Source organism: Panulirus ornatus, chromosome 49, assembly GCF_036320965.1.
Source record: "Panulirus ornatus isolate Po-2019 chromosome 49, ASM3632096v1, whole genome shotgun sequence".
Classification (NCBI taxonomy): domain Eukaryota; kingdom Metazoa; phylum Arthropoda; class Malacostraca; order Decapoda; family Palinuridae; genus Panulirus; species Panulirus ornatus.
Genome location: NC_092272.1, coordinates 5,384,524 through 5,406,381, shown reverse-complemented (window position 1 = coordinate 5,406,381; position 21,858 = coordinate 5,384,524). Strand labels below are relative to the sequence as shown.

Sequence of the window (21,858 nt, the reverse complement as noted above, 5' to 3'; positions counted from 1 at the left end):
TACCTGCCCCGCCCACACCACCGTTGTCAATCATCAGTCACGCCTCGTGGTGTGTGGTATGAGGTTTCTCACCTGTGTGGCACATACCTGGTGTACAGGGGTCTGGTACATGGTATGCCACACGTCTGGTACCTGGTACCTGTCCCTCGCACTCGTCTGGTACCTGGTACCTGTCCCTCTCACTCGTGTGGTCCCTGGTACCTGTCCCTCTCACTCGTCTGGTACCTGGTACCTGTCCGTCTCACTCGTGTGGTCCCTGGTATAGTATATGAAGATAATATATGACGGTCTTAAAGCTTGAAGGAATCTTTCTGATGAACACCAGTGGCGTTGCAGCATTAATATCCATAACTATATTGACCTCTCCCACTAACGTAAACTTTTGAACTCGCGCCAAGCTTTAAGCTTGACCTGACTGTTTTCATTTACCGCACTATGACCTACTTACACTGTAAACACTATACTAACAAACAAACAAAGTCATGCGGTATGCATGGTGACTTTCCTTAGAGGTTTTCAGAACGACGGTACGATCCTTGAGCACGACGGTACGATCCTTGAGCACGACGGTACGATCCTTGAGCACGACGGTACGATCCTTGAGCACGACGGTACGATCCTTGAGCACGACGGTACGACGCTTGAGCACGACGGTACGATTATTGAGCACGACGGTACGACGCTTGAGCACGACGGTACGATTATTGAGCACGATGGTACGATCCTTGAGCACGACGGTACAACCCTTGAGCACGACGGTACGATCCTTGAGCACGACGGTACGATCCTTGAGCACGATGGTACGATCCTTGAGCACGACGGTGCGATCCTTGAGCACGACGGTACGATCCTTGAGCACGACGGTACGACGCTTGAGCACGACGGTACGATTATTGAGCACGACGGTACGACGCTTGAGCACGACGGTACGATTATTGAGCACGATGGTACGATCCTTGAGCACGACGGTACAACCCTTGAGCACGACGGTACGATCCTTGAGCACGACGGTACGATCCTTGAGCACGACGGTACGATCCTTGAGCACGATGGTACGATCCTTGAGCACGACGGTGCGATCCTTGAGCACGACGGTACGATCCTTGAGCACGATGATACGATCCTTGAGCACGACGGTGCGATCCTTGAGCACGACGGTACGATCCTTGACCTAACAGTACGACCCTTGAGGGAGTGGGGGGGGGTTATGAGGGCATGACCCTTGACCTTACCCCTTCCAGGCTGGTGGGGTAGGGCGGAAGGAAAGGAAGGAAGGGTGGGAGGTGCTGGTTAAACCCATGGTATGTGTACCTGCTGCAGCTTGGGGTCACTGACCTGACCCCCGACCCCCCCCCCCCCTCTCTCTCTCTCCCTCTCTCTCTTCCTCTCACGTGGTCCCCAGCTCAGGAGAGAGAGAGAGAGAGAGAGAGAGAGAGAGAGAGAGAGAGAGAGAGAGAGAGAGAGCAGAGCTCCACCGCCTTCATGACGTGGTTCACATCGAAGTATAAGGAAATGACCCACACTGACGAAGGCTCCTGTGTGTGTGTGTGTGTGTGTGTGTGTGTGTGTGTGTTTGTGTGTGTGTACTCTGGCCCTACATTCACCCCAGCAGTATCATCTATGTCCTCCGTCTTCTCGTTTACCTATTTACTGTGGGAGCGCCCATATTCATCCGAATTTGCATCCTTTCTTCCCCTTATCTTACCTCCAGCATTACGTACCGCCAACACGAACTCCTGAATCCGGGCTTTTGAGACGCCCTGGTATGTTAATATCTCTCTCTCTCTCTCTCTCTCTCTCTCTCTCTCTCTCTCTCTCTCTCTCTCTCTCTCTCTCTCTCTCTCTCTCTCTCTCAACCTGCAAAACGCGTTCTCCCTCCTGATCTGGGTAACGACTCGTTCGGCTATATCTCTTCTAAAACTTTACCTTAAGAACGCCAAAACCGACCAAACCCGTTCGCCTTGACCCCAGGGAAGCGCAGACGTTGAAGTTGGATTCTTTTTCTTTTTTTACGCGAACGATATCCGGATTTTCGTACGCGAACGCGATTTTCTGTTCATATTGTGTTGTGGACAAGACGTATTTTTCAATCTAAAATATTCAGAAAAAAATCTCCAAACTTTCCAGGTCCGCTAACACCTTGATTTGTTACAAAAGGTGTCTTTATACAGTGTGTATGGCTTGCCCACTGTGAGGGTAAGGAGCCAATAATGTGTCTACGAGAGACACTGATAAATTCGATTCCAACATGGCAGCACAAGAGGCGTGGAAAGCAGCTGATGTGTCCCATGCAGCGTGTGTGAATATTGAGGACATGCTTCTGACGTGACTGGCTTAACGCTGTTGTAGGAAACGCGAGCACGGACGGGCTGACCTGACCTGGAGGTCGTGGGGGGCCATTGCTTGGCCAGACGCACCCACACACTGCCATCCAGCTACGAAAAATCCAGCAAAGGCCATGTGTTACACACTCAGGTGAACTTTCAGCACCAGAGAACAGGGAGCCCCGTGCAACTGAGAATTAGGATGTTTATTTACCATTAACATTCATGTTAGGATGCATGCCACATTATTTCTGACACTGTGAAGGAGTTAGATATCTAATATTAAGTATACGTTCGCGGACCCATGCATAATGATTATGTTAGTAGTGTTAAACCAGCTAGATATAAAGATTCCAATCACTGTGTGCTTACGCACATTTATTGTCATGTTACGTCATTCTATTTAGGTATCAAATGTAGGAAGGTCATTGGCTTTCCGTTAGCCCACAAGAAAGTGAGGGGTCAAAGTATGCTTGGCGATCCATTGGCCTAGTGGGGTCATTAATGTCTGAATTAAACTATGGCTATAGGGCCCCCAATGGAAATCTGTCTAACTGTCTACCTGTGTATATATCAAGCTGTCTATCCATCTGTCTAACTGTCTATCTGTGTATCTATCTAGCTATCTATCTATCTCTCTAACTGCCTATCTGTGTATCTGTCTAGCTGTCTATCCATCTAACTGTCTATCTGTGTACTATCTTGCTGTCTATCCATCTATCTAACTGTCTATCCATCTATCTAACTGTCTATCTATATATCTATCTACCTTCTAACTGCCCATCGGTGTATCTATCTAGCTATCTGTCTAACTGTTTAGCTATCTTTTCCCTGGCACTGCAGTAGCGTGTGTAATGATGTCTCCAGTGTTGGGGAACTGACTAACAGAACCTGAGACCGCAGGTGTTAACACACCCCCTCGCCAGCCGACACACACACACACACACACACACACACACACACCTCACACTACTCATCCCTAATTCTAAAGTTCTGGTTAGCTCAGGTAACGGTGGGGCCTCTGGTGCAACGGGTCAGATGGCTTAGGAGTTCGAGTGGTGGAATGAGGAGGTCAGAGGTCAGCTGTAGAACCCGTAACTTTCCTTGAAAAATAATCATAAACACTCAGTTCAAGATCAGCAAGACGTAAGGTCAGAGTCCAATTAAGGTTGAAAAGGCGTTAGTGACTTATAAGATTCTGGGTCTTAAAGCCCTACAAATATAGACGGTTCTTACCCTCAGTACTGATGGCGGACCATTGTTTACAATCATGCATGAGACTGTCTTGCCCCCAACGACAAGACTGGTAAGTACGGGTCAAAACTAGCGTTGTTTAAGAAGATCTCCGTCTCTCTCCGCTTCAACTGATCACCTATTTGGGCAATAGGCGAAACTTTGCCTATTTCAAGAGAGACTTGCCAAAAAAAACACGAGAGAAAGTCGAAGTGTTTTACGTATGGTTTAACAAGAATTGAGGAAGGTCTGTTACCTATTGTGGGAAAGGAATGTTTGTTACGTGTAATGTGAGAGGAAGATCTGTTACCCATTACGTGAGGGGGAAAGGTGAATTCCCTATTACGTGAAACCTCATCCAATTTCATTCTACACTTTTATGGTTTGGTCTGTAACTAACAATTAAATTTCAGTTACCACAATGGTTCGTTTGAAAGGGTTGCCTTTACTTTTGTTTAAGTGGGTAGGGGTGGAATTTATAGGGATGATATATATATATATATATATATATATATATATATATATATATATATATATATATATATATATATATATATATATATTACTCGTTTCTTACTTCGGAAAACGTTTGGTGGATTTGCATAGAGAACAATGCCATTATTTGCAGACCTTAATACATCTTCCCTTGGCCAGAAGAGTTGCATACAAGGCGACTCAAGCACACACACACACAGCTATTCTTAAGCCAAAGTCTTTGTCCTAGATCAAAAAGGTGGGATAATGGGCCATCGCTTTCAGTCAATAATGACCCTTTTCCAGATCAAACACAGACGCACATATAGGTTGAACCATCTTACCCCTGAAGTTTATACCAGTGACGACATCGACCCGGATTAACGTGTATCCGTCTCCCACAAGAACGCAATTCTTTTAGGATTTTTAAAATCCTTTCACACGTGAGGTCGGAGTGTGACCCTGAGGGCGGAGGGAAGGTTAGGTGTATACGTGAGGTCACAGCCTGGGTCAGTATGTGGGGCTTTTAGCTGACCTCGGCCTATGGTGGCTGTTCCATCACTTGCCACGGCTTAAGAAACACAAGTTCCCGAGGTTTTAAGAGCCATATTTATAGTAATAATGTACCTCGTCTAACTGTCACCTGGATTACGTGAAGAAAAGTGTTAATAACATTGTTTAACTGGTGGTTTTAACTTCATTTTGACGATCGTAATGACACTGTCAGATGACAGTCCTGTTAACCCAAACAGCCACCTTACAAGCGAGTGGTTTCAAGAGCCATGGACGCCGTGAGGGCTTATGTGGTTTCTTGAACACCTGAAGAAGGTGTTGAGAAAGAGTGTTGACCGGTGGTTATAAGTTGACATTGATAGCCTTAATGACCCTGGCAGTTGATATGCTTAAACTCCAACAACCTATTAACCTTTTGAAGATGTTTATCGTGTGTGAACGCCTTGTTCGAGGTCAAAATACGTCTCTCGCAACAGCTAACCACAAGTAGTAAGATATTAAAGCTAAAAAGCTTAAAACTATAACTTGAATGAAATAGCTTTGATATTCCTCCGTGACCTCTGACTGGCTGTAATAACAAATGAAAACAACCTTGATTGACCTCTAACCATCCATGAGATCGATTTATATTTCTATACGCCCTTCTACCACCTACAGTACTGACCTCTGATGACCCCTAATGAACGAGGGGGAATGACCCCAGGGAGGGAGGGAGGCCGGCCAGCACCCGTCATTCAACCACGGACATGCAGAACCAAACGATGTGTTCCTTGTTCTGCTGACAGTGACGAGGTCAGATGCGGAACATCATCTGTTTACCTTTGAATCTCGTCTTGCAATTCCTGTTCTTCACTTGTTATACATTTTCGTCTTTTTCTTTACATATGGGTTCTGTTTTATCTTCTTGTCTCTATCTTCGTTCAGTAACAGATGGTATGAAATACATATACTAAATTAAACACAACCATTGTCACAAATTATATATTCCCTCATCCCGATAGATACGCTCTCACATGGGAACTATTACATAAACCAGTGTTACGTCGCATCGCAACTATCACATAATGTTTCCCACCGTCACATGGGATGTCAGTCCATCACATAATGTTACCCACCGTCACATAGATAGTACCTATCACATACGGATGGCTACGGTCACACAGAATAAGAACTATCACATAACATTAGCCACTTTCACATAGAGATGTCTCAACTCACATACAGATACTCTACATGAAACAGGAAACGAATGTCAGTCATCGAACCCTGTGCCTGAAGACGTCATAAACCATTCCACTTGCACTTTCGCGTCTGTCAGAAGGGCGGTAATTATCTTAAAACACGGGGTTCCGAAGCACCTTCCGTGGCGCGTGGCGAAGCATCTTCCAAAGCACGTTGCGAACCGCGTCCTGAAGCATGTCCTGAAACAAGTTCTGGAGCATGTTTCGAAGCATGTTTGTTTTCTAATCGGAAAAGGATCACGGGTTCGTGTCTTCTGGTTGGATATGGTCTCTCACGTCTTCATTGGTCGAATATGGTCTGTAGAATGTTTTCTTGCGTTCTGGCCTTAGGTTCGTGTTTTCTGGTCGAGTATGTCTTCAGTTTCGTGATTTCTGGTTGACTATGACCTCTGAGTCTAAAGTTTGTGCTCTCTGATCTGGCATAACCTCCTGGAAGTGCCTTCTGGTCGACCGGGGCTTTGGGGTTCCGTTGTGTGGTCGAAGCCCTATCCTCTCTTTCCTGTTTAACCTGACTACAAAGTGGTCTGTCTGGTAGAACGAAGCAACAATCGTTTCTGTTTCTTGTACAACTTAGATCTGTATAATCTTGAGATCCTTACTTTTATATGTCTGATCTTTTTCGATCGAACACGATATCAAAGCCTTCACCATCCCCTCTATATCTCCACAACTAGCATTAAATACTACTTAATTTTTTCTAAATAAAATTTCTCCATGTTTTTAGGAATCGTGAGTAGTACATAGAACTATACTGGACGAATCTGTGACATACGCGAAACACACAATGTAAATGCATGTGCAGAACATGGAAGCACAGAAATAGTCAACTTCATATCAATTCATCGTCCTAGTCTGTCCAATATCACTATCATTTTTGGTTACACGAGATCAATGTCCTCTCTTCTGTTAGCGTAGATATACCATTTACCTGTTCTCTTTACACCACTTGAAGAAAACGTGCTCCAATGTTTGCTCAACAATCAACATGTTTAGCAAAGAGAAACGTCCCGTACCTTTTAAGGTAACGAGGCTCACACTCTCTCTAAACACAGACGACACATCCTCGCAGGCCGACGCACAAACAACAAACACACCCGAGCCTTAAATAAAGACCATAGGAATCATCAGCAAACAGCGGTGGGTCCCTTATAGAGGAGACGACGTGACCAATGTGTGAAGTACATGACTGCTTCTTTCTCCTCCTACCTACACCCAGTTTCATTGCTCATTATCCATCTTCCTTCCCTCTTTCTCCCTTCGTTGATTGTCTTTATCTGGTAAATTTCAATTCTTGAAATAGCTCTTTGCTTGATATCTTGTCTCCATCTACATAGATAAGGAATTAGGGGTCATATTGATGTCCTCCACCAGATAACCTCTTCTGTTATCTGAATTTCCATAATCCTAATCCTTAAGGGTCAGATCAAAGATCACACTATCATACCCAAGGGTCTTGCCATCATGTTCAAGGGTCGTACCATCATACTAAAGGGTCGTAACGTTGCGTTCAAGGGTCGTTCGATCGTACTCAAAAAAGGTGATGCACGAATTCTGATTCTTCTACGCGAATCAATAAGGAAGGATTCCTTTATGTAGAGATCAGTCCTCGATCAAATGTCCTTCAAACAAAGGATTCCAGTGGACGAAACGTTCCCTTCTGATACAGAATCAGATCCTCCTTAATACGCAAGTGAGAAAAGAAAAACTGAAGAAAATATCAGATGAGAAATGCCAAAAATTGGGGAGGCTGGACCCCCTCTTCATGGACGAAAATTTAGAAATCGAAGAGGAACTATTCGGTTTTATAAATATCATGACCTTTTCAGGTTTATATTGTAAATAATGATTTATTGCTGTAGGTAACTGCTTACAGTGTAAATACAGGTTCATTGTAAAAGACCCACTTATACATATGAGAGGCAGTGAGGTGACATGTAGGCTGGAGTGGTACCATGCCACACCAGGGCACCTCCACCTGAGAACCTCCCTCGCGAAAGGAAATTCTTGGCTGTTGACGTGAAGAAAGTTCACACACAGTACCGCTTTCTCCCTACACCTCCACAACCTCACTACCAACCAACCAACTTCCTCCACCACCACCACACCACCACCAACCATCCATCCAACCTCCTCCACTGTCAATCCCAAGCCTTCCTCGCGACCAAACCTTCGTATGACCAAAACCTCTCAATTCCTCGCTTCACTGACCTACTGACCCTAACCTCTCCATCATCCCTGTTTACCCTGCGATCTCTGTGCATGACACCTTCCGTCAAGCCTCATGACGTGCACTGTGTTCATGACAGACGTTCATACTGTAAACTCAAGGAACACACACACACACACACACACACACACACACACACACCATCCACGTGTACACCATCAAGCATCAGGTGCACGTGATGATGTACAAATAGTGTTAACCCCTTCGTAACGCTTCCGTTCCAGACTTCCAGCAAACGACGTCTGACATGACCTGGAAGCAGCCGAGCGTAAAGCCCTCTCCTCCCCTCCCCCCCCCCCTCCTTTAAGTAACTCCAGTTCTGGTACCACAACAATGGAGAGGCTAAGATTAATACCTTCATTGTCTAAAACACTTGAATATAAGGCAATGGCAACCACTCGTGTTATTTCCTCCCTAGAAATGAGAGTCTAAAATTCGTGCCACACGTAGATCTTAAGCAGCAATGTACTCTTCATCATAACTTGCTTTGAACCTGAAGAGAACCGGTCACACACACACACACACACACACACACACACACACACACACACATACACGTCAATCCTGATTAAGAGCCAATGTGGCATGACGTATCCGTACGAGCGTGTGACACAGACACCAGACCCAACCACAGGCGTGTCTGTGTGCAGTAAACAGGAAGCATCTCACAAGGTGGATGCAAACGGGAGGAGTTAATCAGCTTGTGGGTAGACCTGGGCTACTGACTCGACCTCAGTGACACTTCTTCGACACCTCGTCAGGTCGACGGTGACAGCACTGACTCTACCTGCTGAGGAGGAGGGAGGGAGGGAGGGAGGTAGAGGCTCTGACCTCACCTTTCCCACAGTCGCCACCAGTGGAACGATAAGCCGGGCTGACTCAGCGGTGCTGGGTCGACCAAACGGACGTGTGGCCAGAAACACCGGCGGCGGCGCCTAGGACCTCCCTCCCTCCTTATACACCCGACAGCATCTGGAATGTCCGTAGTCTTGGTGCCATGGCTTGCTGCCACTGTTCTCGTACTCTGATGCTCTCTTGTTTTGTTTCTTTCTGTCGTTGATGTCCCTTACTTCCTACTTTCGTACTCTATCGTTTCTTATACTGCTTATGATACGATCAATTAACCTCGATGCTCTTATGTTTTGATTCGGTTGGTATATTTCGGTTTATAATTCTTCCTATTTCCTTCATCTCTTCTTTCCTACAGGTCGATATTTCTTCCTACTTCCTTCATCTCTTCCTTCCAACAGTTCGATTCCTTCTTTCTTATTTCCAGTATATATATCTTAATTAAACCTTGTTCTCACTTGCCATTCTGATGATGAAGTCAACCATATACGTACAAACAAATTCAGAAATACTTCTCAGAGATATTAGGCCATCCCTCCAAAACCGAAAAAAATATCTTAAAATAAGAAAGCAGTTTCTCGCATTTCGCATGCTATCTTTTAAACTATCTTAATCGATCATATCTTATCCTTCAGTCTCTCTATCACTGTTTCAATAATACATTCTTTACATCATCCATATAACTTATACATGTTATAACCTACAAAAAAAATGAAATTAAACACGTCATATCACATATACATGTTATAACCTACAAAAAAATGAAATTAAACACGTCATATTTAAGATTATAAGCAATCTTCGTGTCTCTCTCTCTATCAAGATACTGTTACCTTCTAAATCTCTACGAATGGATGACCTAAAAGGTGAACTTCACGTCATTTCATAGAGAGGGTGTGATACTCCAGTGGTACAGTGTAGGAAAAGAGAAGCCACCTCACTGTTGACCTAAAATATGGACGTGTACGAATGCATGACGGAAGATTACAGACACACACACACACACACACACACACACACACACACACACACACACACACACACGCACACACACGATGGCATACAGACGCTGTAACCTCTTTACCTTCCATCTGTCTCCTCTTTCCCATCTCTCCATCTTCCTGCCTCTCCCATCATTCACCCCACCCACCCTCCCTCCCTTATGAAACACCCCATCCCATCCTTTCCCACAGTAAAACTCGCCCCACTTCCCCCCACCTACTTACCCACCCCTTCTCTCTCTCTCTCTCTCTCTCTCTCTCTCTCTCTCTCTCTCTCTCTCTCTCTCTCTCTCTCTCTCTCTCTCTCTCTCTCTCTCTCTCTCGCTTCCCCCACCCCTCTGCCTCACCCACTGTACCCCTGGCCTCACTAGGACCGGGGTTGGAGGGGGGAGGTGTCTGGTTTACTTGACCTACATCTCAAGAGCCCAGGGTCCCCCCCCCACAACAACCCACTGCCACCCCCGACCCCCCCACATCACCACCTCCTCCTCTACATTTTTTTCTTTTCACTACACGTAAGGAATTTCCGGTCCTCGTAATCACGTTGTTAGGAGAGGGAGGAGACGAGAGCCTTCCCAGAGAAAACGTCGTGCCCTCCAGCAACGTTCTGGCCCACTTTATAAAACCAGTTTTCTACGTAGAGAAAAACGAGGTGAAGTATGGATATCTATAAAGCTCTTGTTCAGGATTTGGAGTTCAGCATTATGGGTGAGGCACGTTATGGCCACCCATCCATCCATCATCTCACATAATAAAAGTCTTTTACCTTCAGACGTTTGGATGTTTCTCATAGGATCAGTCTTTCCTTGGCTCATAACATCGTGATGAGGTCCCCAAGCTTTATGAGGAGCGAGTATTATGGACTGAGTAGCGGGCATGATGGCTTAAATAGCAAAATATGGCTAGAGTTATGGGTATCATGGTCACAGTGGCGAGCATAATGGCTTCATTAGCAAAATATGGCTAGAATTAAGGGAATCATAGCCACAATGGGGAGCATGATGGCTTAATTAGCAAAATATTGCTAGAATTAAGGGAATCATAGCCACAATGGCGAGCATGATGGCTTAATTAGCAAAATATGGCTAGAGTTAAGGGAATCATAGTCACAGTGGCGAGCATTATGGTTTAATTATCTAGTATTATTGCTAAAGTTGCGAGCATTATGGCATGAGTAGCGAAATATGGCTAAAATAGCGAGCATTATGACTCGTATAGCGAGCGCTAAGGGTAGCGTAGAGCACTAAGGGTGGGACAAGGAGCCCTTACGGTACAACAGAGAATTGAAGGTAGAGTTCTAAGGGTAGAGCAGAACTCTAAGGGTAGAGAAGAGGACTAAGGGGTAGAGTATAGGACTAAGGGTAGAACAGGGAGCCCTCAGGGTAGAGTCGAGGGCTAAGGGTAGGGTAGCAAGGGGTGTGTGTGTGTGTGTGTGTGTGTGTGTGTGGGGGGGGGGGGGGGGGGGACCAGGTGTGGGTTGCGGGATCGCGTCAGTCTGTCGGAGTAACGGGACCAACACGGCTAACTGTACCCGGGTCAGCCAGACCAACCGCGCCGCCAACCAGCCAGTCAGCCAACCAGCTAACCAGCTAGTTAACTAGTCACTCAGTCAGCTAACCAGCTAGTTAACCAGTCACTCAGTCAGCCAACCTGCTAATTAACCAGCCAGCCAACCAGCTAGTTAACCAGTCAGTCAGTCAACCTGTTCATTTACCAGCCAGCCAACCAGTTATTTAAGCAGCCAGTCAGTCAGCCAACCAGCTAATCAACCAGCCAGCTAACCAGTTAGTTAACCAGCCAGTCAGTCAGCCAACCAGCCAGCTAGCTAACTAGCCACTTAGCCAACCAGCCAGCTAACCAGCTAATCAAACCAACCAGCCAGCCATCCAACTAGCTAGCCAACCAGCCAGTCAGCTAACTAGCTAACCAGCCATCCAGCTAGACGGCCAATCAGCCAACTAACTAGCAACCAGCCAGTCAGTTAACCAATCAAATAGCCAGCCAGTCAGCCAATTACCATCCAGGCTACCAGCCAGCCAGCCACTCTGCTAGCCAACCAAATCGTCAGCCAATTTTCCTTCCAGTCGCCCGCCAACTAGCCAGCCACCTAGCATGGTAAACAGAGTTGTCTTCTCTCGTACATTGCCTCTACTTCCACAGGTGTTTCTCTACTTCCACAGGTGTTTTTTCTACTTCTGCAGGTGCCTTCCTGCTTCTAAGGGCATTTTTCTACTTCCATGGGTGCTGCTCTACTTCTACATGTATTCTTTTTATCTAAATGTTAAGCCGTTTCATGTTCGTGATCTACAAATTCTGTCAACTAGAAGACGATTATCATATTCGTGACATATACTCCGCTTGGCGTCCACTCTTACTGGCGTACATGTCTACTGGCATCACACCTACTTGAATATCAACTTTACTCTTTATAAATGCCAAAAATCCTCGATACCTTTTACAGCAATATACTCAAATCCTTCTCCTGCCGTGAGAAGAGGACATGACAGACACAATAATTTGTGAAAAGTGAACCTGTCTGGTTCTCTGAGGGTACCAGATCACAAACGCATCATGTTGTGACTTAATATTCACAAAACAAGTCGAATTCACGCCATAGATCATTCGTGTAAGACATACGACACGTCATTCGTGTAAGATATATCACAGATCACTCGTGGAAGAGATATAAATGGATAGAAAGACTACAATACAAAAAGAAATGGCTAACTGTACACTACACTGTTGTTAGTGATGCCACAACACCGTGGCCTCGTACGGCACAGGGAAGCCAAGGTCAAGACTTGTAACCAACACTACCTGTTCGAATGGTCATCTTATGTTGATGGTTCTTGCCCCATGGGGAACTACCTGGTGCTGCTGTCTCTACAATAAATCCTCCAGACACTGGTAAGGTAGTGAGGGTCGGGGGCGGCGGCCTCTTACCTGGAAAAGATAAAAAGATAGATTTTAAAAACGTAAAAATGGGTTAATTTCTCTTATATTTATCAAGATTATGGCATGTGCTACATTCATTCTCAAAATTGGTTTTTCTCTCTGAGGATATATTTCCACATCCCAGCGCGTTCAGTCTTTGGCACACACACACACACACACACACACACACACACACACACACACACACACACACATCTCTCGATGATCTACTTTCCACAACAAGGGCAGACAACCCCGATCTTCCCACGCTCGCCCCATCGTCGACCCGAGACTTCGCTGGTCCGCGTTGGACTCGCATTCCACGCCGCTCAGCATCCGTGTAGAGATGATGACGACCAGGAGGATCATAATGACAGACGATGACGATGATGACGACCACGCTCTTTAAACTTTTTTGGGAGGGCATGGGAATGGGGTAGGAGTGGGGGGGAGGGAGTCGTTACGATAGATGCGACCCTGGTAATCACTTCTCGAAGAAAATCGACTTTACGGTTCCTTTAGTTAAGGAGTATTGGGTTTGGCCTAAAATAGTTATATACCACATGCGCCGCTACTCAGGTCACCGTGTTACGATGTTCTCGTGGGAAGCTTATCTTGTGTGAGTCTAAGCTTATGGGAAGCTTACCTCATGTGTGACTAAGTTCATGGGAGGCTTAACATATCTGACACTAAGCTTTTGGGAAACTTATCTATGACTAAGCTCAAGTGAAGCTTTTTTATCGAAGAGTAAGTTCATGGAAAGCTTATATCATCTGAGGCAAAACTTATGAGAAGCTTATCTTTGAGATATCTGTGATTTTCAGATTTGCAGTTTTCATAGTCTTTGTGCTTACGACAAATACTTTTAAAAAAAGAAAATGATTGATATCAGTAATTCAGTAATATATATATATATATATATATATATATATATATATATATATATATATATATATATATATATATATATATATATATATATATAGTTGGGGTTAGGGAATGAGGACACAGCTTCGTTTTCAGAAGCGTCACCGCGGAATGACGGGGTTGGAAACCTATTTATGATGGAATTGAAATCACTACCATCTACAGAGCCAGATTGACTCCTTTTTTAAATATTGCTCAGTAATACTTTCTCCCCGGTATTTTGAAGTTACGTGCAAATAATCATACGTAGTTTATGATGATTTATCTAATATACTTCAAATTAATCATATATGTGATCATATTCTACCATTATATTGTAATCATATCTTACGGTACGTTCCTGCATCATATGATATACCCTGATGTATGATGATAGGTGACATCACGTTATATATTGAATTTTAAATCATACAAGCAAACTAAAGGCACAGTTGAATATATTCCCACGTCAGGGCGTTCCACCAGACCATAACAGGTTGGTGAAACAAAAGAAACGATCTGTGGCAGCCTAGCCCCGCCACCCTAGCGGTAAAATGGGGTTATTTCTGGTGTCCAACCTCGACTAATAACTTCTTAAAATCATCCTTTAACAAAAGAGGAAAATCGACGAAAATGTCGCCAGGAAATATTGCTTACCTACGACACCTTCTCCCGAGTTGTGTAAGAGGTATGAATCATGAACGTGTACCATTAGGAGTATCTTAATCGCTTGGGAGTTAGAAATGTCACCAAAGAAAAGATACAGTAACACTGACACTAATAGCGATTTTATCAATTCTACAATAAATGCAATCGCAGCTTCCTTTTCAGCTGTTCGACTATTCATAACAATAGTATGTCATGTCTAGCAAGGCACCAGCAACCGACTTATCATCCTACCACAAAATCCAGTTCAGAAGTAGCGGGTATTGTTTATTAGACACAAATTACGGAAAACAAAGGCTAAAGCATTATCTCATGATATCAATATAGGAAGATTTCAGGCTACAGCGCACTAAATTCTCTACTTTGCATTTCATAACTGCTCCGATTGCTCCCATGTACCCCATTGAAAATTAAATGCTTCGTACATCTGGCAGTGGTGTCGCCAATGAACAACAAAACCGCAAAATAAGTCACCAGTCCGACCTCTCAAACTGCCGAGCCACCGCCGCCAGGAGTTATGGCTCTGGGAAAACTGTTATTGCCATGCCCGTAATAACCTCTCTCTCTCTCTCTCTCTCTCTCTCTCTCTCTCTATATATATATATATATATATATATATATATATATATATATATATATATATATATCTTTCTTTTCTTCTTTCAAACTATTCGCCATTTCCCGCATTAGCGAGGTAGCGTTAAGAACAGAGGACTGGGCCTTTGAGGGAATACCCTCACCTGGCCCAATTCTCTGTTCCTTCTTTTGGAAAATTAAAAAAAAACGAGAGGGGAGGATTTCCAGCCCCCCGCTCCCTCCCCTTTTAGTCGCCTTCTACGACACGCAGGGAATACGTGGGAAGTATTCTTTCTCCCCTATCCCCAGGGAAATATATATATATATATATATGTGTGTGTGTGTGTGTGTGTGAGTGCGCGATCGCTATATTTCTTCTAAGCTGTCTTTCTCTGTCGTCCTATCCGTGAAAATATGTACACGTACCAATATGTATCAAGCTATTTTATATCTATATCATTATCTCTATCTATACAAACTATCCCACAGTTCATGTCTAGATTTCATTGGACATCTTCCTTCATCTTGCTATCGATTCTCTAATGTTCTGGTCGTATCTGTAAATATTTGTATCCACATCCTCACCTCAGAACACAATCCACTCAGTTACATGAACAAGGTGAGATCCTCTTCCAGGGTAACCTTGATCCACCAAGGTCCAAAAAAGGCTGACAATTGCCTATGATTCGTCTCTCTCCTGAAGGTCAAGTCACAATGGATTATTTGGCAAGTTTCCAACACAATAATCCTCTGTTATGTTCAAGATTCCTAGGGTAATACAGGATACGGGATACCAATAAACTTAGTGATTTCCAGTTGATTATCATTTGGGTAATCTCCGGAAATTGTATGGACCGCGGGTATGAGAGAGGTGCAAGCCAACTCTGTCGGTGAATTCAAGGAACAAAAGTCAGTTATTCTGTAACTTGTCCGCTAAGAAAAGAATTAGGGTCATCTGGTCGAACTAAAAATCCTCAAGGACGTTTATGGCATCTTTAGTTAAGGTTTCCAAACGCCACTGTTTCAATAGTTTGAGTTATTTCAATCACATTTGTAGATTTTCGGAGGAAGAAGATATACAACAGACAACTTCAGTAGATCTAAAGGTACAACCAGTCTATAAAGGCCAACCAGTCACTGCCAACACCACCAGTCACTCTCTCCCATCACAAAACGCTGCACCTATCACTGCCAACACCACCAGTCACTCTCTCCCATCACAAAACCCTGCACCTATCACTGCCAACACCACCAGTCACTCTCTCCCATCACAAAACCCTGCACCTATCACTGCCAACACCACCAGTCACTCTCTCCCATCACAAAACCCTGCACCTATCACTGCCAACACCACCAGTCACTCTCTCCCATCACAAAACCCTGCACCTATCACTGCCAACACCACCAGTCACTCTCTCCCATCACAAAACCCTGCACCTATCACTGCCAACACCACCAGTCACTCTCTCCCATCACAAAACCCTGCGCCTATCTCTGCCAACACCATCAGTCACTCTCTCCCATCACAAGATCCAGTATCATTCACTGCCAACACCACCAGTCTCTCTCTCTGCCAACACAAGACCTTGTACCATTCACTGCCAACACTACAGGCCTCATTAAAAGACAGAACGGTTACTTTCAGCGGTAAGAAGACTTGTCTTTTCTTTGTCTGATAATTCTTATGGTTTGAAATATATTCTTAGTCCTTAAACCGTACAACCGTTGCTTTAAACAGGCCACCAGTAATGGAAATACACAGATGGAACATGAAACCGATTGACAGAGCATGAAACAGACTACATGAACCATAAATGAAATAGAGCTTGAAACAGACACCCAGAGACTGAAATAGACTGTTAGTCGTTGAAAGAGACAGCTGGTGCTTAGAACAGAATATTAATGTCTCAAATAAATTGGTGGTGGAGGCGGTAGTTGTGGTGGTTTGTGGTGGCGAAGCGAGGGTTGTACCAGTCTACGTCATCTCCAACGCACTTACAACACACACTCTCAAGTCACACTTCATACATTAAGTGTAATTACCAGAGCAATGAAACGTGACCACTAGGTGAAATGCCTACACATGGAGAGCTCCCTCTGTGTTGACCTGGATTACAAAATCATAGAAAGCGGCGAAGATGACTTTGAAAATACGTGAACCAGTTACAGATCAAACTGACTTTGGAAATACATGAACAGATACGCAAATATTCTCTCCGAAGTTCATCGTATATTTCATTTCATCCCATTACGTGATATAGATATTCTCTGACTATCTGTAATAATCTAAATGATACAGTCTATCATATCCATCTACTCTGGATGATTGAGACCCCTCTCGTATTACACAGTTAATGATGTATTACGTCACTATACACCACCAAAACATTCTAGCAGAACTGTGCAGGTTGATATACGATTATCGTGATTCCTTTTCTATTCAAGACATGTTGATATAACGTCTATCGTGCTATATACACCTTGAGTCAAGACGCAGCAGCTCGTCTTCTACCCTCGATCTGGTAGATAACGGAGTGGCGTTAGCGTGCGCATGCCAGAAAACCTGTTAACGCAAACAGTTACGTCTTTACACAGTAACGGCTGCGTTTATCTGTGCGTAGTGCACACCTTAAGCGGAGACGGCCACCGGGGCTGGGAGCAGTGGTTACTTACCGAGTATACAACGGAGTTCTCCAGGGGCTACATAACCAAACACCTCCTCCTCTGTTTGTATGCATCGTCTTGTATCGTTTTAATCCCAGGATAATTTTTCTCCACCAGTCCTATCCCCATCCCCCTTCCCTTCCCCAGGCCTATCCGCATTCCTTTTCCCTTCACGCAGCGCTTAGGATGTCAGCCATGTCCGAGGGTCGGTATCGTAGGTCTACAGAAATGACTTACTCTAAGAGTTAGAATAGTCTCAGACTTCTAAGGTAATAAGACTTAAGGACCTCGAACAAGGAAACTATTAGACCTACTCCAGTATCTGGAGTAACAAAAGTAGTCGCCTGTGAATCTACCCTAATCTCTGGGGTGACAAAATAATTGTTTCTGAACGTACCCCAGTGCCTGGGGTGACAAAGGTAATCGGCTGTGAACCTACTCTAGTATCTGGGGGTGACAGAAATAATCGCCTTCGAACGTACCACAGTCTCTGGGGTCGCAAAAAGTAATCGTCTCTGAATATACCCCAGTATTTGAAGGAACAAAAAGTAATCACTACTTTTAAGATAATTTGTTGTCATCTAAACTCAACTGTTGTAGAAGTTAGTTTCACAGCAAGTTCCGCACTCAGCCAGTCATCCACGACTCTCCAGATAAGTTTATCAATTTTTAAGTAATCAGTGAGGCTCAGTACCACTACAAACACTTATGAATATTAATGAAGATAATTGTAACATCATAATAACTCTTTAACTACTACTACTACTATTACTACTACTACTACTACTACTACGACCACTGTATTTCTAGTACTACTACTACTACCACTACTACTGCTACTACTACTACTACCACTCTATTTCTACTACGACCACTCTATTTCTAGTACTACTACTACTACCACTACTACTGCTACTACTACTACTACCACTCTATTTCTACTACGACCACTCTATTTCTACTACGACTACTCTATTTCTACTACCACTACTAATATCAATTGCGAGTAGATTACTTCCCGTGTAAGTCCTTACAACCTTGAACAGTCTGCCCTAAAATGAGAAAAAGGGGGAAGGGTGAATATAAAGGGACTGTACCAACTAACTGTATTGAGAGAGCAGCAGTGATCAAGTGAGTTGTTTGCACCGTCTTTTGTTTTCCATCATGTCCTTTTTACTTTTGTTTGCTCCAGTTACGATGGTCATGCATTCTAGTGGTGTTTAACTTGCCTGTTTCTGGAGGCAGTCATGCGGCGTCCAACCTGCTGAGAAGGCATAAAAGTCCCATACGCATTGGTTCATTATTAGATTGATATACATAGGAATTACGTTCTATTGTTACTTGTTCGTTGAGTATTGTTCTTGCTCGTTGACCATTTGTTCTTGTTTGTTGAGCATTTGTTCTTGCGCTGCCTGTCCGAACCGAATCTTCACTTTGCTATATGTTATGAGATTCATTTCGTTCCAGAAGACATTCTTTCTTTCTGAGTGATCTTCTTTCACTTTTTCATTCACTTCTTTTGCATTTCATTCTCTTTCTTCATTCTGTTTCCTCCTCTCAGTCTTAAAAGCCCTGAATTCCTCCCATCGTCACTCTGCATTCTTTTCTATCATTCAATATATAGTTTTTGTTATTCACTGGTCTCTACTTTCCTGTCGTCCACTGGTCTCTACTTTCCTGTCGTCCACTGGTCTCTACTTTCCTGTCGTCCACTGGTCTCTACTTTCCTGTCGTCCACTGGTCTCTACCTTCCTGTCGTCCACTGGTCTCTACTTTCCTGTTGTCGACTGGTCTCTACTTTCCTGTCGTCCACTGGTCTCTACCTTCCTGTCGTCCACTGGTCTCTACTTTCCTGTTGTCGACTGGTCTCTACTTTCCTGTCGTCCACTGGTCTCTACCTTCCTGTCGTCCACTGGTCTCTACCTTCCAGTCGTACACTGGTCTCTACTTTCCTGTCGTACACTGGTCTCTACCTTCCTGTCGTACACTGGTCTCTACTTTCCTCTCGTACTTTCTACTGGTCTTACTTCTGTTCATGGTCTCTACTTCCTGTCGTCCACTGGTCTCTACTTTCCTGTCGTCCACTGGTCTCTACTTTCCTTCGTCTGTTCACTTTGTCGTCTACTGCTCTACTTTCTGTCGTCCACTGGTCTCTACTTTCCTGTCGTCACTGGTCTCTACTTTCCTGTCGTTCATGGTCCTACTTCTGTCGTCATGTCTTACTTCCTGTCTGTCCTACTTGTCGTCTTCTTATTTCCTTGTCACTGGTCTCTACTTCTGTCGTCACTGGTCTCTACTCTGTCGTCACTGTCTACTTCCGTCGTACACTGGTCTCTACTTTCCTGTCGTCACTGGTCTCTACTTCGTCGTCACTGGTCTCTACTTTCCTCGTCGTCACTGGTCTCTTACCTTTCCTGTCGTCACTGGTCTCTACTTCCTGTCGTCCACTGGTCCTACTTTCCTGTCGTCCACTGGTCTCTACTCCTTCGTCACTGTGTCCATCTCGTCGGTCTCTACTTTCCTGTCGTCCACTGGTCTCTACTTTCCTGTCGTACACTGGTCTCTACTTTCCTGTCGTTCACTGGTCTCTACTTTCCTCTCGTTCACTGGTCTCTACCTTCCTGTCGTCCACTGGTCTCTACTTTCCTGTTGTCGACTGGTCTCTACCGTCCTGTCGTCCACTGGTCTCTACCTTCCAGTCGTACACTGGTCTCTACTTTCCTGTCGTTCACTGGTCTCTACCTTCCTGTCGTCCACTGGTCTCTACTTTCCTGTCGTCCACTGGTCTCTACTTTCCTGTCGTACACTGGTCTCTACTTTCCTCTCGTTCACTGGTCTCTACTTTCCTGTCGTCCACTGGTCTCTACCTTCCTGTCGTCCACTGGTCTCTACTTTCCTGTCGTCCACTGGTCTCTACCTTCCTGTCGTCCACTGGTCTCTACTTTCCTGTCGTCCACTGGTCTCTACCTTCCTGTCGTCCACTGGTCTCTACTTTCCTGTCGTCCACTGGTCCCTACCTTCCTGTCGTCCTCTGGTCTCTACCTTCCTGGTCTCTACCTTCCTGTCGTTCTCACGATCCTCAGCGTTGCCGTTCTTCTACTGGTCGTCCCCCTAACGCAGTCGTGTCTATATAAGGCTAAACCACAGGCCATTTACCTCAAAGAAGGAATTCCTGGATTTTTCGCTGGTGTTCTGGTCTTTTGTATGAATTTCCCCCCCACCCTCCCCCTTCTCTCTCTCTCTCTCTCTCTCTCTCTCTCTCTCTCTCTCTCTCTCTCTCTCTCTCTCCCTTCCCACCCTTCCCAACAGGTCAGACCGTCCGTCACCCCGTGAGAACGCGGATAATGTTGCCTAATGATATGCAAATGCTGATTCATTAAGTATGCAAGGTACACTGGAGCTGTACACAAGTCCTGGGAAGCCACTGAAAGTCGGGAACTTCGAAATGGATATCACGAACACAAAATTCAGTCTACTATCTATTGCATGAAATTCTTTTTCAATGTGTCATTGAAGGAGAGGATAGATTAGATTTATATCTAAATTCTAATGAATGACAGCCATAGAAATCAGATCTTATAGCAGAATAGAGAAAAGGTTTGCTCTGTTTCGATTTAGATGTCTATTACTTTAATTCAGGGCTCTAAAATCATCGAGAAATATAGACACGAGTAGAAAACGAAAGTGAACTGCGATACATTTTCTATATTGAAACATTTAGAAGCTTTGATAAGAGGATAAACAGTGTGTAGAGTTGTCTGCTGCAGGTATTCTGAAACCATCACTCTCATGGCCAACAGCTTGCACTTGAGGGCGTTATTATGAGAGAGAGAGAGAGAGAGAGAGAGAGAGAGAGAGAGAGAGAGAGAGAGAGAGAGAGAGAGAGAGAGTGTGAAGGACTCGCGTTGCTTGATATCTCCCTTGGTACCTTCCTCGGCCAACGTAAACAATGACGAGTCAAACGAGGTGTTGGCACCTCCGGAATCCTTCCTCCAGACACTGTGAGCCATTCCAGTAACGCCAGTGACTACTGCATTTGGTGAGGAGGGGGTCACCAGGGACCAGCGAGGTCACCAGGGACCAGAGAGGTCACCAGTAGGAGCCAAACAACCCGTTATGATCCAGTAGACGCCTGGGTCAGGTGGAGGTGGGAGGTGACGCACTCGTTTTTTTTCTTTTTGGAATCACCGGGTTACGACCTTTGGCTGACAAACCCCTGAACAGCCGTGGCCTCACCTGGCTACCTGGCT

At 44.6% G+C, this 21,858-nt stretch overlaps 1 protein-coding gene across 2 annotated transcripts in view; it reads right to left on the bottom strand.

Annotated features, from left to right (window-relative positions):
* Np (serine protease notopleural) overlaps positions 1 to 21,858 on the bottom strand; it is an 82,886-nt gene that overhangs the window by 42,648 nt on the left and 18,380 nt on the right. Inside the window, exon 2 of one of the 2 annotated variants that reach the window (XM_071690890.1) lies at positions 12,680 to 12,805. The exons of the other annotated variant lie outside the window; for it this stretch is intronic. The gene's annotated coding sequence lies outside the window, so the exon portion shown is untranslated. The remainder of the gene's footprint in view (positions 1 to 12,679; positions 12,806 to 21,858) is intronic. 2 annotated transcript variants of the gene reach the window in all.